Here is a 13,923-nt window from a genome sequence, read left to right as displayed (position 1 = left end):
AACTTTATGTTAACACATTCAAGTTTGGACAAAGCATCGTGCCTTCTTCGATGCTCCACTGTGTGGTCTTTGATTATAGTTAAATTTATCAGCGTGTTAAGTGCTTATTTACTTCTTAAAAAGTATTTGAAACATAAGAGCATATTCTGCGTTATGTAGAATAACTTTTTGTTGACAACTGCACACATTTCTTAACACTTTTCAGGCTTTTCAGTAAATACTTGATTTTAGGGTCTGTAGAAATTAGAATGATTTCACTAGGTGACTTGTTATAGGACAAGAATTATGTCTTTTGTTTCCCACATTGGCTGTTACAAAATGTGCACTCTTGCATGCTCTGTAAATATATCTGGGCTCTTTATTTTTTTAATAAGATAGATGGGGATGACAGAGGGGTGACTGTTTATGATCCAGGAGTACTCCGTACAGAATAATTTGATATGTCATACCTACGTATAGCATGTCATTTTGAAATACTGGAGAATGTGGTAAACGTTCACAAGCCATTGAACAATACTTTAGCATTAAATTTTCTCGTTCTTGAAAATTCTCGTGTAAAACTTAGAGAAGAAAAGAGCATCTTACATATGAATTAACGCTGAAGAGAAGTCTATGATAAAATGTCTTGGCTAAGGTAAATAGTTACGATTCGGATGAAATTATAGTAAAAATCGGGAATAACGAAACATTGTTAGCCCAACTGATGGCCCACTTATTTTAAGGAAAAATATTGTTACAGCAAAATTTCACTAAAAATTTAAATAACAATAAACTTCAAAATTTATGGTGTCCAAACAATACTACATTTACCAGTATTGTGGGTTTTTGTCTTTGAGGCTAAGTTAGAATGCCCTTTTAATTAAACTTGGGAAAATATACCTGTATTTTAAAGTGCAAATCGAGATGCCTTTGGATGTTGACAATGTTTAATAACATCAATAGTCTTAATTTTGTAACAGCAGATTTGTGAAGTGTCCTCTTATCTCCCAGCATACTTCTTTTGTTGCTTAATATTAATTAATAATGAGACAGCAAGCAAATCAAAATTTGTACTGTAAATCTGCCCAAAAATGCTGATGGATTTCATATTTCATGAACAGTTTTTAGATTAGCCACGTTTCTTTATTATTGTGAACAACTAAGAATAGCTGATACTAAGAAGTCTCATATAATCCATATGATTTGAAATTACTGAAATTTTGTTAGGTTCTTATTCCCAGACAGAACTTGATCTGTATTTCTCTGTTGTGAATCTCTAAGTAAAAAGAAAGGGCCTTGATATCTAAGATTACCTCAGTTTTCCTTTAGCTTCGTACCTACACCGAGCCCTTTTCCTCCAGGCTTCTAATTCCTTTTAACTGAATTCAGGAATTGAAGTATTTTTCCAACAAGACTTGTTGCTATGAATATCTTAGCATTCATAAACAGTAAGTAACCCTTAAGTGAGATCTTGTCCTATAAAATTTTCACAACCAAGGCACTATTACAAATTTTTAAAATCAAGATATTTTCAGCCATAATTTGTATAGATTCTTCCTTGAAGGAACTCTAAAGTTTCCATTTTTTCCTCTTTTTAACTAAGATCTCAACTGCGTTTTATTTGAGTTTTTTTTTTCAGGCGTATATGTCATCACATGGAATATATTTTAATATCACTTTTTATCTTTGTTGCATTTCCTGAAAGCAGTGAACCCAGAGATGAATTTGGTGTTGATAGTCTCTGATTTCCTTGCAAGTATTTCTATAAAAGCTAGTAAGATCAGCCATTCTCATAAGTAACTGCTTAGGTTTTTATCACTTTACAAAGAGGAAGTTGGGTTTTTTAACTTCTACATTGTTACCTGAAATGGTCATGATGAGCTGCCTAAATAAAACAGGAAGCTGAAAGTGTAATAACTTGCAGAAATAAATGCTTTTAGTTTTGTCCTCAAGTTCAGTTTCTGAGAATGAGCTACACTCTTCTAGTCACTGACTCTTCAGTTCCAAACGCTTAACAGGACCAAAGTGACAAGATACCATAATTAGGAAATTTGAAATATGAGAAGAATTACTTGTTTGGACTCATTGCACTGACTGTTTCCTTTATTTCATGATTCAGCATTTAAAAAAAATAATTGCAGAGAGAATTTTAAGGCTGAAAAAAGTGCAATTAGCATATTTTCCCCCTTCAGCTTAACTGTTAGAATATTTGTGAACAACCTCAAAAATGCCATAAGAGAGAAATGAATGCTTAAAGCTTAGACAACTATGTCATCTTTAAGGCACTTTTTGGAACAGGTTTATCAAAATTGTTGAGGAAAGATGTGAAAAATGGTGATTTGAGGGCTCAGAACTTATGAAAAATACACCTTTTTAAAAAATTAATTAGTTAATTAATTTTGAGGAGGTGGGGTGGAGAGAGAGGAGCCCAATGCAGGGCTAGAACTCATGAACCGTGAGATCCTGACCTGAGCCGAAATCAGGAGTCCAGCACTCAACCAACTGAGCTACCTAGCTGCTGCATGAAAAATATACTTCTAAACTGTATTTTTTTGATTATCTATTACATCCTTAATTTACTAGATGAGTTATTATCCTTACAGGATAAACTCTAGAGCTTATTTGCTATAGGTATTTTCTAAAAGTCATTAATTAGTATTAATACTGCTGTTCTTTTATGTTCTCTTTTTTTCAGTTAGCTTTGCTGAGTAGTATTTATAGAATCTGTCACAAAATCCTTGGACAGGAGCATAAAGCCTAAACAGGTGCAAACTCAGATGCCCAATCTTTGGTGTAGGTTTATAATTTCTTCCAGAGTATCTAGCTCTTTTATTAGGACCAGCCTTAATACTAAGCAAAGTAGCGTAATTTGTCAAAAAATCAGGCCCCAGGTTTGTCTGATTCAGAAGCCGTGCTTTTTTCACTTTACTGTTTTTCCCATTTAACCATGAGTGAAAAAAACAAAATAGAGATATCCATTTAATGAATTATAACTGAAATATTGTGATGTAATGGGAAAGAATGATTCTGAATGTTAGGAGATTTGGCCTCTCTTTGCTGAGCTTATAGCCACCAGTGTGATTCTAGAAACATCACTTATCTCTGTGGGCCTCAGTTTTCTTGTAAAATAGGTAAGGAGAAATGGATCAAGGTAACCCAACAAAGTTTAATGAACTTCTACAAACTGTAATAAAAAAAAATCTTTGTTTTAAAAATTGAAACATTAAAATGTTTCAGGACTTTCTGTCATTGTCTGCTTTTGCACATTTGCCCTGATAACAGAACTGTGAATTCTTTGGTAACTGAAAGCATATCTTCTTATGCTAGTACCTAGCATAGGACCAGGTACATAGTGTAGGGACAACGTTTTGATACAAAGGAGACCAACCAATCACACCTTTCTTCATTCTCATATTTCCCCAGTTCATGCTCCCTCATCCCACCTCCCAATTATTTCTGGTAATCTCTAGGTATTTCTTAAGTTCAGGAACGTGTCCACACTCTGGGTTTTTCTTTGGGCATTCATTGTGTCTAAGTATCTGCTGCCATTACTGATGATCTGCCATGCCACTGCTGGGAACATTAGATTCCTCTGGAGCCGTTTTAGTAGTAAATCCCATAAAGCTACAAAGCATTATGCATACCAAAATGACTATGAATATATACATCTAGCCTTGCAGAACCCCTAATAGAAGTGTTTCCTTCATCTGCTTTAAGTTCTCTCCTTTAGAGCTCAGAAAAACACACGCTATAAGGTTAGGTATCATTTGTGCTTTTCTCCTCAGGTGCATGAGTTTCTCTCATTTTCTTGCATGTCAAAAAAAGAAAAAAACTTCTTATGTGGATCAGCTCCTGAAAATAAAAACCCTGGGTAGGAAAAATCAGTCATGATACTGAAGACAATTTAACTACTTGGGGATTTCTGAACTAGGTGATGATTTTAATATGCACTTAACTGTTATTTTCCCTTTTCCCTTTATCAGAACCTCCTGCAGATCCTTTGCATTTCAGTTCATCTCATCATTGTTCCCTTGTAGTCACACAGGCTCAGAACATTAGCATCATTTTTTTTCCTTCTTAGCCTCTTCTCTCGTGTTCAATTAGTATTCCAGTTCTGTAAATTCTTCCTGTCATTAGATTCTGTTCCTCCATTTCCATTAGTATTTTTGAGAAAAATTATTTTTTGGTGTATAGGAACTATAATCAGATTACATGCTTAAAATTAAAATGTAGGACAAAGCATGAGTAAAAAGCCCCACCACCCCTGTTTTCCAGCCACCTAGTTCCTGAGAGGCAGCCAGTATTCTTTTGTATATTTTCTATTCTATGCGTATACAAATATACTTCTTACTTAACATTACATCCAGTCAGTCCACATTCCTTCTGTTAATCTTCATTTACGACCTTTTCTGATGCTTGAATTATTTCTAACAACATTCTTAATTGTTCTCTTTGCCTCTTACTCTCTACATTTTTCATTGATTTACCACAGTTCTTCACACTATTAAGTTTTGAAGTATGTGTAAAATTTGTTATTGCTATAACTGCACTTACATATTGTTAAGCAGTGTCTATGAGATGGAATATTCATTTGAATGGATCATATGATGTAGTGTAGGTCAATTATAACATAAGCAAGAAGACTGCATAATGCCAGACTTCACCAAAGAAAGGTGGTAGGTTCATTGGAACATATGAGAACTTTGTCTTGTGAATTCTTTGTTTTGCATCTAAGTAACATTTAAGTGCTTATTATGTGTTAAGTATTTCACGTATTAACGTGTATTTGTCTCAAAACATTCCAACAGGATAGATATTTGTATTATCCACATTTTACAGTTGACTAAACTGAGGCACATTTGACATTAAACAAAACTATGAACCAGTGTCCACAATTAGTCGAGCAGATTCGGTGTTGATAATCTGCTTCCACACCTGTGGTCTTACCCACTTTAATCCCTTTGAATAGACAGTAGGTAGTAAATTAAGGTAGCAAACAATTCTACTGAAATAATGACACAGCCCTAAACAGCAATCAAGTTTAATGGTATAGTGACATGGATAGTTCTACAGATACTAAAATACTGATGTTCTTTGGTTGTGACTACATTGTAATTACTGCTAAATTAGCTGGGTGCTCTTTTGAGTTTCTTCAAGTGTGCTACCAGTAGTATTTGAAATGTCTTATAAACTCAGAGTGTTAAGACACTTGATTTTAGAAGTTTAATGGTCATAATAGTCCTCATGACAAGGTGAAGAGCATCATCCTCTTAAGAATGTTATCATATAGGGGCGCCTGGGTGGCTCAGTCGGTTAAGTGTCCGACTTCGGCTCAGGTCATGATCTCGCGGTCTGTGGGTTCGAGCCCCGTGTCAGGCTCTGTGCTGACAGCTCAGAACCTGGAGCCTGTTTCAGATTCTGTGTCTCCCTCTTTCTCTGACTCTCCCCTGTTCATGCGCGCTCTCTCTCTCTGTCTCAAAAATAAATAGTTTAAAAAAAAAAAAAAAGAATGTTATCATATAGCAGTACCTTGGAACATTATTGCCTACAGTAGAGTTGCTGGTGTGCTGCTTTCTTTTTCTTTCTTTTTTTTTTTTTTTAATGTTTATTTTTCAGAGGGAGAGAGAGAGAGAGAGAGAGAGAGAGACAGTGTGTGAGTGGGGGAAGGGCAGAGAGAGAGACACACACACACAGAATCCGAAGCAGACTCCAGGCTTTGAGCTGTCAGCACAGAGCCCAACACAGGGCTCAAACCCATGAGCCATGAGATCATGGCCAGAGCTGAAGTCAGATGCTTAACCAGCTGAGCCACCAAGGTGCCCCTGGTGTGCTGCTTTCAAAAGCAGATTTCTAGGTTCTATCCTAGACCAACTGAATCAGAATCTGGGAGGATCACTGCTCAGGATCTTTTTTTTTCCCCTAAATGTTTATTTTTGAGAGAGAAGCACAGAGCATGAGTGGGGGAGGGGCAGAGAGCGAGGGAGACACAGAATCAGAAGCAGGCTCCAGGCTCCAAGCTGTCAGCACACAGCCCAACATGGGGCTCAAACTCAGGAATGGTGAGATCAGACCTGAGCTGAAGTCAGATGCTTAACTGACTGAGCCACCCAGGCGCCCCAGGTATCTATTTTTAAATAAGTTTCCCAGTAATTCCACTGCAACTCCAGAACCACTATCCAAATCTTAGTCTTCTGCCTTTTAGCTCAGAAACTTGATTCATCAGGATATTAAAACTAAATCTCTCAGGAACAAACTTATATTAGCTAGGCCGATGAAACTAATGTATAAAAGTAGCAGAACAACTAATTTAACAAATATAGAAAGGGGGCGCCTGGGTGGCTCAGTTAAGTGTCCGACTTCTGCTCAAGTCATGATCTCACTGCTCATGAGTTTGAGCCCCACGTCGGGCTCTGTGCTGATAGCTCAGAGCCTGGAGCCTGCTTCGAATTCTGTGTCTACCTCTCTGCTCCTTGCCCACTCATGCTCTGTCTTTCTCAAAAAATAAATAAACATTAAAAAAATAAATATAGAAAGGACTAGAAACTTTCTTTCAGGTAGGTCAGGGACATGGGAGATCAAATTATAGTTCTTTCACACTTGAAGTGTGGAGTTGGAACGAGGGAAGTTAACGATACGGGTTAACATTTTAACTATATAGGTGAACATTTTAATGGCATTTTCCTCCTTAATAGGGATATATAGCCAACACAAGACCAGGTAGGGTCTTTGGGCAGACCACCCTCTAACTTTTAACAGCAGCAGACATTGTTTTTACATAGCTGGAAGGAAACCCTTAAGTATCAAAAATTTGCGTATTACAACTTCTCCTGCAGTCTTTCCCCTCTTAATGACATACTCATCCTTTAGTTGTTCAGGCCAAAAAGTTTAGTGTCATCTTTGACTCCTGTTTCTTTCACAATACATATAGTCTTATAGCAAATCTTGTAGGCTCTGCCTTTGAACTATACCCAGAAAAAGACGGTTTCTCACCACCCCCTTATTCCAACCACTCTGGAAGAAGCCACTGTGATTTCTCCTAGGTTATTGCAGTAGTCTTCTCTCTGGTGTCCCTGCTGGTACTCTTTGCCTCCTCCTCCCTGCCCAGCAGGCTGTCTGCAGTGCAGCACCCAGAATACACTGGTTGGAGAATGTAAGTTGGAACATGTCACTTCTTTGCTCAGAATCCTCCATTGGCTTCCCATCTTCTTCAGAATAAAAGTTCTTACTCTGATGACAAGTCCCTCTGTCTTTACCGCTTACCTCTCTCACCTCATCTCCTTCCTATTCTCCTCTGGTCTTCTCTGTTCTAGCCACACATTCTCACCTAAATGGTCTTTGTGTTTGCTCTGTTGTCTGGAGTTCTCTTCCTTCTTCCCTTAATTCCTCCAGCTATTTCATCAAAAGTCATTTTCTCAGTGAAGTCTTCTCTGGTTACCCTATATATTGCCAAATCCTAACATTTCATTATCCCCTTAAGTTCCTTTATTTTTTAGCATTTATCACTGGCTATTTAATGTAGTTTATTTAATGTTATTTCTGTCTGTTATTTAATGTTGTCTCTCTACCCATTAGAATGTAAGCTCCACAAGAACCATACACTGGTGCATCACCATTGCCTAAAACAGTGCCTGACACGTAGTGCACTATCAGATATTTGTTGAATGAGTGAATAAATCTCACTTTAATAGCATCTGACTTGATTTCATAGCTAACTCTTAGAGGACAGACTGATTTCCAGGTTTTGTGAGGCCGTATTAAGGATTCCAGTACTTCCGTATTACTAACAGTTTAATTTTATTAATGGAGCTTCCCACTCAGAAAGCTTCAGCACTTCTCCATTACCTACAGATACAACCAGACTTGATATTAGCATAACTACTGCCATCTGACTCATCTTATTCAACCCTTCTCTTTTATTATCTCCAAATAAATCCTCTGTTTCTACCAAACTGGTCTGCCTGCAAAAGACTGTTTTCCCCCCACCTCTTTTCATTTTACTATTCCCTCATTTGTAACACCCACCTCCCTCCCCCCCCCCCCCAACCCCGCCTCCTAATCTAAAGCACTCTGTAGAGCTCAGTTTAGATCTCACCTGCCCCTTCCTTAAAGTGTCTTTCCCCAACCCAGCCCACATCTATCCCATCCTTCCTCTTAAGTAAGTTGTTTTGTTTTGAGTGAATGGACAAATTGGTAAACACAAAGATCTGAACTTTAAAGAAAACATGTTACTCAAAATTCAGTAACATGTAGGCATTTGCTTAGGGAAAGAAAGTTAAGTATCTGCTATGTATTAAGTCCATCTCCTGTTACCTCACTGGATCCTTAAAACAGTCTGATATGAGCAGGTATTATATCCACAAATGAAGAAACTAAGACCCAAGCAATGAAATATTAAAGCTGGCTTGTGAAACCAAGTCTGACTTCAAAAGTTTTTGAAGATAAAATTGGTAAAAAGACATACCTTTGAATTAGAATGCCATAACATGCCAGATATGCAGTGGATCTTGAAGGCTGAAGCTTCCTGTTTCCCAGTACTTTTGTTTCTATGTGGCATAGGTTCTCACCACCAAACTCTACCCTTTTGGACTTCAGTCATTGCTCTCAAGCATCTGAATCTCAAAGTGTATGGTGTGAATTTTTCCCGAGTTTCTTAAATTGGTCTTTTTGTTTCCAAAATGATGTCCATTGTATATCTGGCACTTGGAACCCTTTACCTGTCTGCCCAGTAACCTAGAATAAGGGATGAGAGTGTGTGTGTTTTAACACATTTAAGCTTCTAAACAACAAGTTGCTTATGTGATCTTTTTCACACATTTTTATCTTTTTTTCTGACTCATTAGAACATTATATCTCAGACTTTTCTACTTCCTCAGTTCTTGATCTAGACATTTTGATCCTATAATTAAAATGAATAGGGCCTTTTGGGGCACCTGGGTTACTCAGTCGGTTGAGCATCTGACTTGATTTCAAGCTCAGGTCATGATCCCAGGGTCATGGAATCGAGCCCTTGTCGGCCTCGCACTGAATGTGGAGACTGCTTGAGGTTCTCTCTTCCTCTGCTCCTCTCCCCAGCTTGCACTCCCTCTCTCTCTTTCAAATAAAAAAAAATGAAAACAAAAAACAAGTATTGTCTTTTACCTCCTTCCATATGAATATCAGTGCAATTTTGGATTTAAGGTAATTCAAATTTTTAAATCTTCACTGAGAATGAGTCAGTACTTAAAATTTTTTCCTGTTCAGTAGTTAATGTCTTAAGGCTTACCACTGACTTTGAACTTCTAAATGGACACTAAGATGTATACTTGGAAATCTTTTTACCAGCATTCTGATGTTTTATATTAGAAGAGTCCAGAATAAGAACTAATGGATGATTTCCTTGTAACTTGGTGCATAGAGGGAATGGTTGGGAAAGATTAACTATAAAATAGATAAGAGCTGGTTTTTGGTTCTTGTCTGTTGTAAATTTTATGCTTAAGTTTGTCATATTTATATACCATTATACTAGGTGACATAAAGTATAATGATGACCCTGTTAAAGAAAAAATTCTTCTGATACTTGTTAAAATGACTTGGGGTGTCTGAGTGGCTCAGTTGGTTGAGCGTCTAACTTTGGCTCAAGTCATGATCTCGCAGTTTGTGAGCCCGATGTGGGGCTCTATGCTGACAGCTCAGAGCCTGGAGCCTGCTTCGGATTCTGTGTTTCCCTCTCTTTCTGCTCCTCCCCTGCTCAAACTCTGTCTCCCTCTCTCTCAAAAATAAATAAACATTAAAAAAAATAATAAGACGATTTTATTCAATAGTTTTGTGTTAGGGGAGAGAGCTAGAGCTCAGCTCCAGATGAAGCAAAGACAACTGGGGATCTATAGCCAGCAAGCAGAATGAGGGGGTCAGTGGATGGAAAATTACTAAGAGGACACATAAGGGTAGAGGGATTCTTACTTAACTGATTTAACAGGATCCTTACTAAAGACAGATTGAGGACTTCTGCATCAAAGGTGGGGGATAAGGAACTTGATCAGATACCTAAAGTGGGGGTATTCTCACTAAAATGACAACAGGTTCTTGCTAGGATTGGGTTAGACAGGACATAGGATGGAGCCAAGATCAAGGCCTAGCTGAGAAGAGAGGGCTCAGAGGAGCCTGACTAAAGTTTGGTTAAGGAGAGACTTTGACATTAAATGTATGTTATATAATTACTTTAATAAGTTTTCGAGCAATTATTCCTTAGAGTTGTTAAAATTTTTAAAATGTAATTGCTGGAAGCTCCTTTCTATTTGCATGGGATGCTGCCCAATTCATGAATCATTTAATAAAGCTAATTAGATCTTCCATGAGAATGAATGTGAGTGAATGAAATTGCTGTACTTAAAAAAGCAAACTTGCCTGCTTTTCCCACCTATTGTCTATATCTGACCAAATTTGTAATTGGTTACTAATAGAGAAAACAGTTTCTTTTTTTTTTTTTAATGTTTATTTATTTTTGAGACAGAGAGAGACAAAGCATGAATGGGGGAGGGTCAGAGAGAGAGGCAGACACAGAATCTGAAACAGGCTCCAGGCTCTGAGCTGTCAGCACAGAGCCTGACGCGGGGCTTGAACTCACGAACCGCGAGATCATGACCTGAGCAGAAGTCAGATGCTTAACTGACTGAGCCACCCAGGTGCCCCTAGAGAAAACAGTTTCTAAGAGCTACTTTAAAATAACTTTTAAAAGAGTAAACAAAGCAAAATATTTGGAAGTGCCATCTTTTGTTTTATATAATATTGATCCTAATTTAAAACATATCTTTATGCTTTTAAGCCTTAGCTATTACTGAAAATGATAGAATATAAACTGTATACAGCTAAGTTTTTAAGTATATTCTGAGTCTTTGTAGTGTCTCTAGGTCAAAAACTGGGAAACTGGGAAAACAATAGTTTATTTGGAATTTTAAAAAGCTACTGGGGTGCCTGGATGGATCAGTTGGTTAAGCGCCTCAGGTCATGATCTCACTGCTGTCAGCACTGCAGAGCCCTCTTCAGATCCTCTGTCCCCCTTTCTTTCTGCTCCTCCTCCACTCGTTCTCTCTCTCTCCCTCTCTCTCTCCCTCAAAAGTAAATAAACATTTAAAAAGTAAATAAAAAAGCAGCTAACAATAAGTTTTAGTTAATGAAACCAATATTCCATTTGGTCCTAGACATCACTAGGAATATATTTTTCTTTTAGAATTGCAGCCCCAAATTAAATTCTCACTAGCCTCTGAGAACCCTCAGCCAGGAGGGGTTTTGTTTATTTGATAAGGACACTGCAACTGAAATTCCAGGGCTTTGATACTATTATATATGCATGTCAACAGCTTGGAACTTGTACCTATTAAATTATTGCCCCAGATAGTTTATAGTTAGTTCACTGAAAGCTTTAGAACCAGATGAAAAAATGAACCACACTGAGGCAAGATGCATTTTTAAAAAAATTCTTCCTTTTTAAAATAACATACTAGGGGGAGGGAAGAAAGAGTAGGCAGAGAACAGTAAATTGTTAGGGCGGTGAAAATACTCTCTATGATACTATTAATGGTGGATACATATTGTACATATGTCCAAATCCATCAAATGTACAACACAAAGAGTGAACCGTAATGTAAACCATGAGCTTTGGATGATAATGATGTGTCAGTGTACGTTCATGAAATGAACAAGGAACCATTCTGGTGGGGGTGTTAATGGAGGAAGTATGCATGTTGGAGGGCACAGACCCTATGGGAAGTTTCTGTACCTTCTCAGTTTTGCTGTGAACTTAAAACTGCTCTTAAAAAAAAGTAAAGTCTTAAAAAAATAACAATATCTAAATGTCTTCAAACAGCAAACAACCTGTTAGGAAACAGTATTGAATTCCATGCAAATAGAACTTACTGTCTTAACAGGGTAAGAATAAGGTAAATCTCTTTAGGAAGAAAAATGTAGCTATTTATCCTTGAATACTTCTGTAATGACGCAGGATAAAAGTAAGGAAAATAAACATATACAAAAGTACAATTGGTTACTATGCTTTTTTTAAGTATAGCCTAGTTGAAAACATAGGTAAACTTTGGAAGATGTGTTTAAAAAGGGAAGTGAAGCAGTGATATTTTGGAGAACTTTTGGTCAGCACAAAAGTTGCCACTATTTATAGTTCACGATAAAGACTGTAATGATGGGGAATATAAGGTTACTAAGACCCAAAGAATTTCTAGAAAAGGGAAATTATTTTCTTAATAATATGAGGGGGTTGTTTAGTTTAATAATTTAAAGCAGCAGTTGTCTTGCTAGGACCAGCTAACAGTAGCTGACATTTATTGCACCTATTTTATTTTATTTATGTATTTATTTTTAAGATTTTATTTTCAAGTAATATTTACACCCAGCATGAGGCTCAAACCCACAACCCTGAGATCAAGAGTCACATGCTCTACCAATGGAGTCAGCCAGGCACCCCTATATTTTAAATATACTGTGAAATTTAATCTTCACAACAATTTAATCTTCACAACAATTCTAAGAAGTAGATACTGCCCCACTTTAGGCTGAGGATATGATTTAAAGACCTTAAGTGATTAAAATTCAAATCCAGATCTGTCCCAACTCCAGAGCCTATATCTTTCCATTTTGCCATAGTATCTCATAATCTGAAAAACTAAGAACACTTCCATATTGTCATTTTATGTAGAAGGGGTTTTGTAAACCTTTAACTAATTGCCAGCTATGTGCCATTTACTTTGCTAGGCCCTGTATAATAAGGAAAAGGAAAGCAAGGCAGTTTGCCCAAAGAAAACTAGTTTTTAGGGACAAAATGGTATCTATAGAACTAATTATCAATAGCAGTTATATTTTAGGTGCTATAATAAATGGTCAAAGTATGGTAAAGTAAGGTTTAATATGGTAAAGGATTCTTGCAATTACAAGTACTGGGAATACTTTTTGGAAAGAAACAGAAGAACCCAACCTTAAAAGACAGGCAGAGTTTAGACAGGTAAAGATAAGGAGAGAGGCAAAACTTTCAAGGACAGTGTAAGTCAAGCCCAGAAGCAAAGTCTTTAATACAGGCAGTAGTCTAATGAGGGAGGTAAAGATTTCGGTAGACACCAGGGAGACAAGCTGGCGGAGATTTGACTCCTGAAGTATACAAAGTTTGGGCAGTATAAACTGACCTGGGCCTTGCTGATAAGTAGAATGTGGCTATTATCTAGCCCAGAATTTCTTCCCTGCTTGTTTAGAGTTATCCACTGACATTCAAACAGAGCTGCAGTTGTTAAATAATCAACTTGAATCCTGTTGTATGTGATTGTCAAGAAAATCATTTAAAAAGGTAGTTATGAAGAGATGTAATGTTGAAATGTGTGGCATCTGTTATTAAAAGATTATTTAATAAATAAAAACCTAAGTTTTATAAATTTTCCAAGTGTCTTTTAATACATTTTCTAAAGTTTCTTACTAAAATACAGTATATCAAAATTAACAAAATTAAGCAGCTTCTGGGGAACAATAAGGTATATTACTTTCTCAGTTTGATGTTTAAACTTTCAGTACAGGTATTACTAATAATGAAATTTTGAGTCTTTCAAGGATTAGGTATTTTTTTTTATTTCCCTCTTGAAGAGGTGAGAAGATACGGAGAAGGGGAAGAAATTGAAATCTAGGAAAATTATCTTTAACTGATGCTTATAAGGTCCTAAATTCCACCTTTTTAGGTCAGAAACGTAATACAGTGGGTTCCATGAAATTAACATTATTGGAATATTTAAATCTATGAAGGATTGGAATTGTGTATAAGGCCTGAGTTATTCTCCCTTTAAAATATACATGGAGTTATACCCTTCAGATACTATCTGATGAATGTTATGTGCAGTGAAACTATTACTTCATGGAATAGGGATGTTTTTTAAAAGCCTTTTTTGTTGTTGTTTTTAAAGCAGCAATTAAGTTTTT

General features: G+C 36.7%; 1 protein-coding gene across 2 annotated transcripts in view; it reads left to right on the top strand.

Annotated features, from left to right (window-relative positions):
* The window catches only part of CAPZA1 (capping actin protein of muscle Z-line subunit alpha 1), a 49,805-nt gene that overhangs the window by 940 nt on the left and 34,942 nt on the right, over window positions 1–13,923 (top strand). The window lies entirely within an intron of this gene.

This window comes from Neofelis nebulosa, chromosome 2, assembly GCF_028018385.1.
Source record: "Neofelis nebulosa isolate mNeoNeb1 chromosome 2, mNeoNeb1.pri, whole genome shotgun sequence".
NCBI lineage: Eukaryota > Metazoa > Chordata > Mammalia > Carnivora > Felidae > Neofelis > Neofelis nebulosa.
Note: the sequence above shows the minus strand (reverse complement) of the source record. Positions and strands in the feature narration are given on the sequence as shown.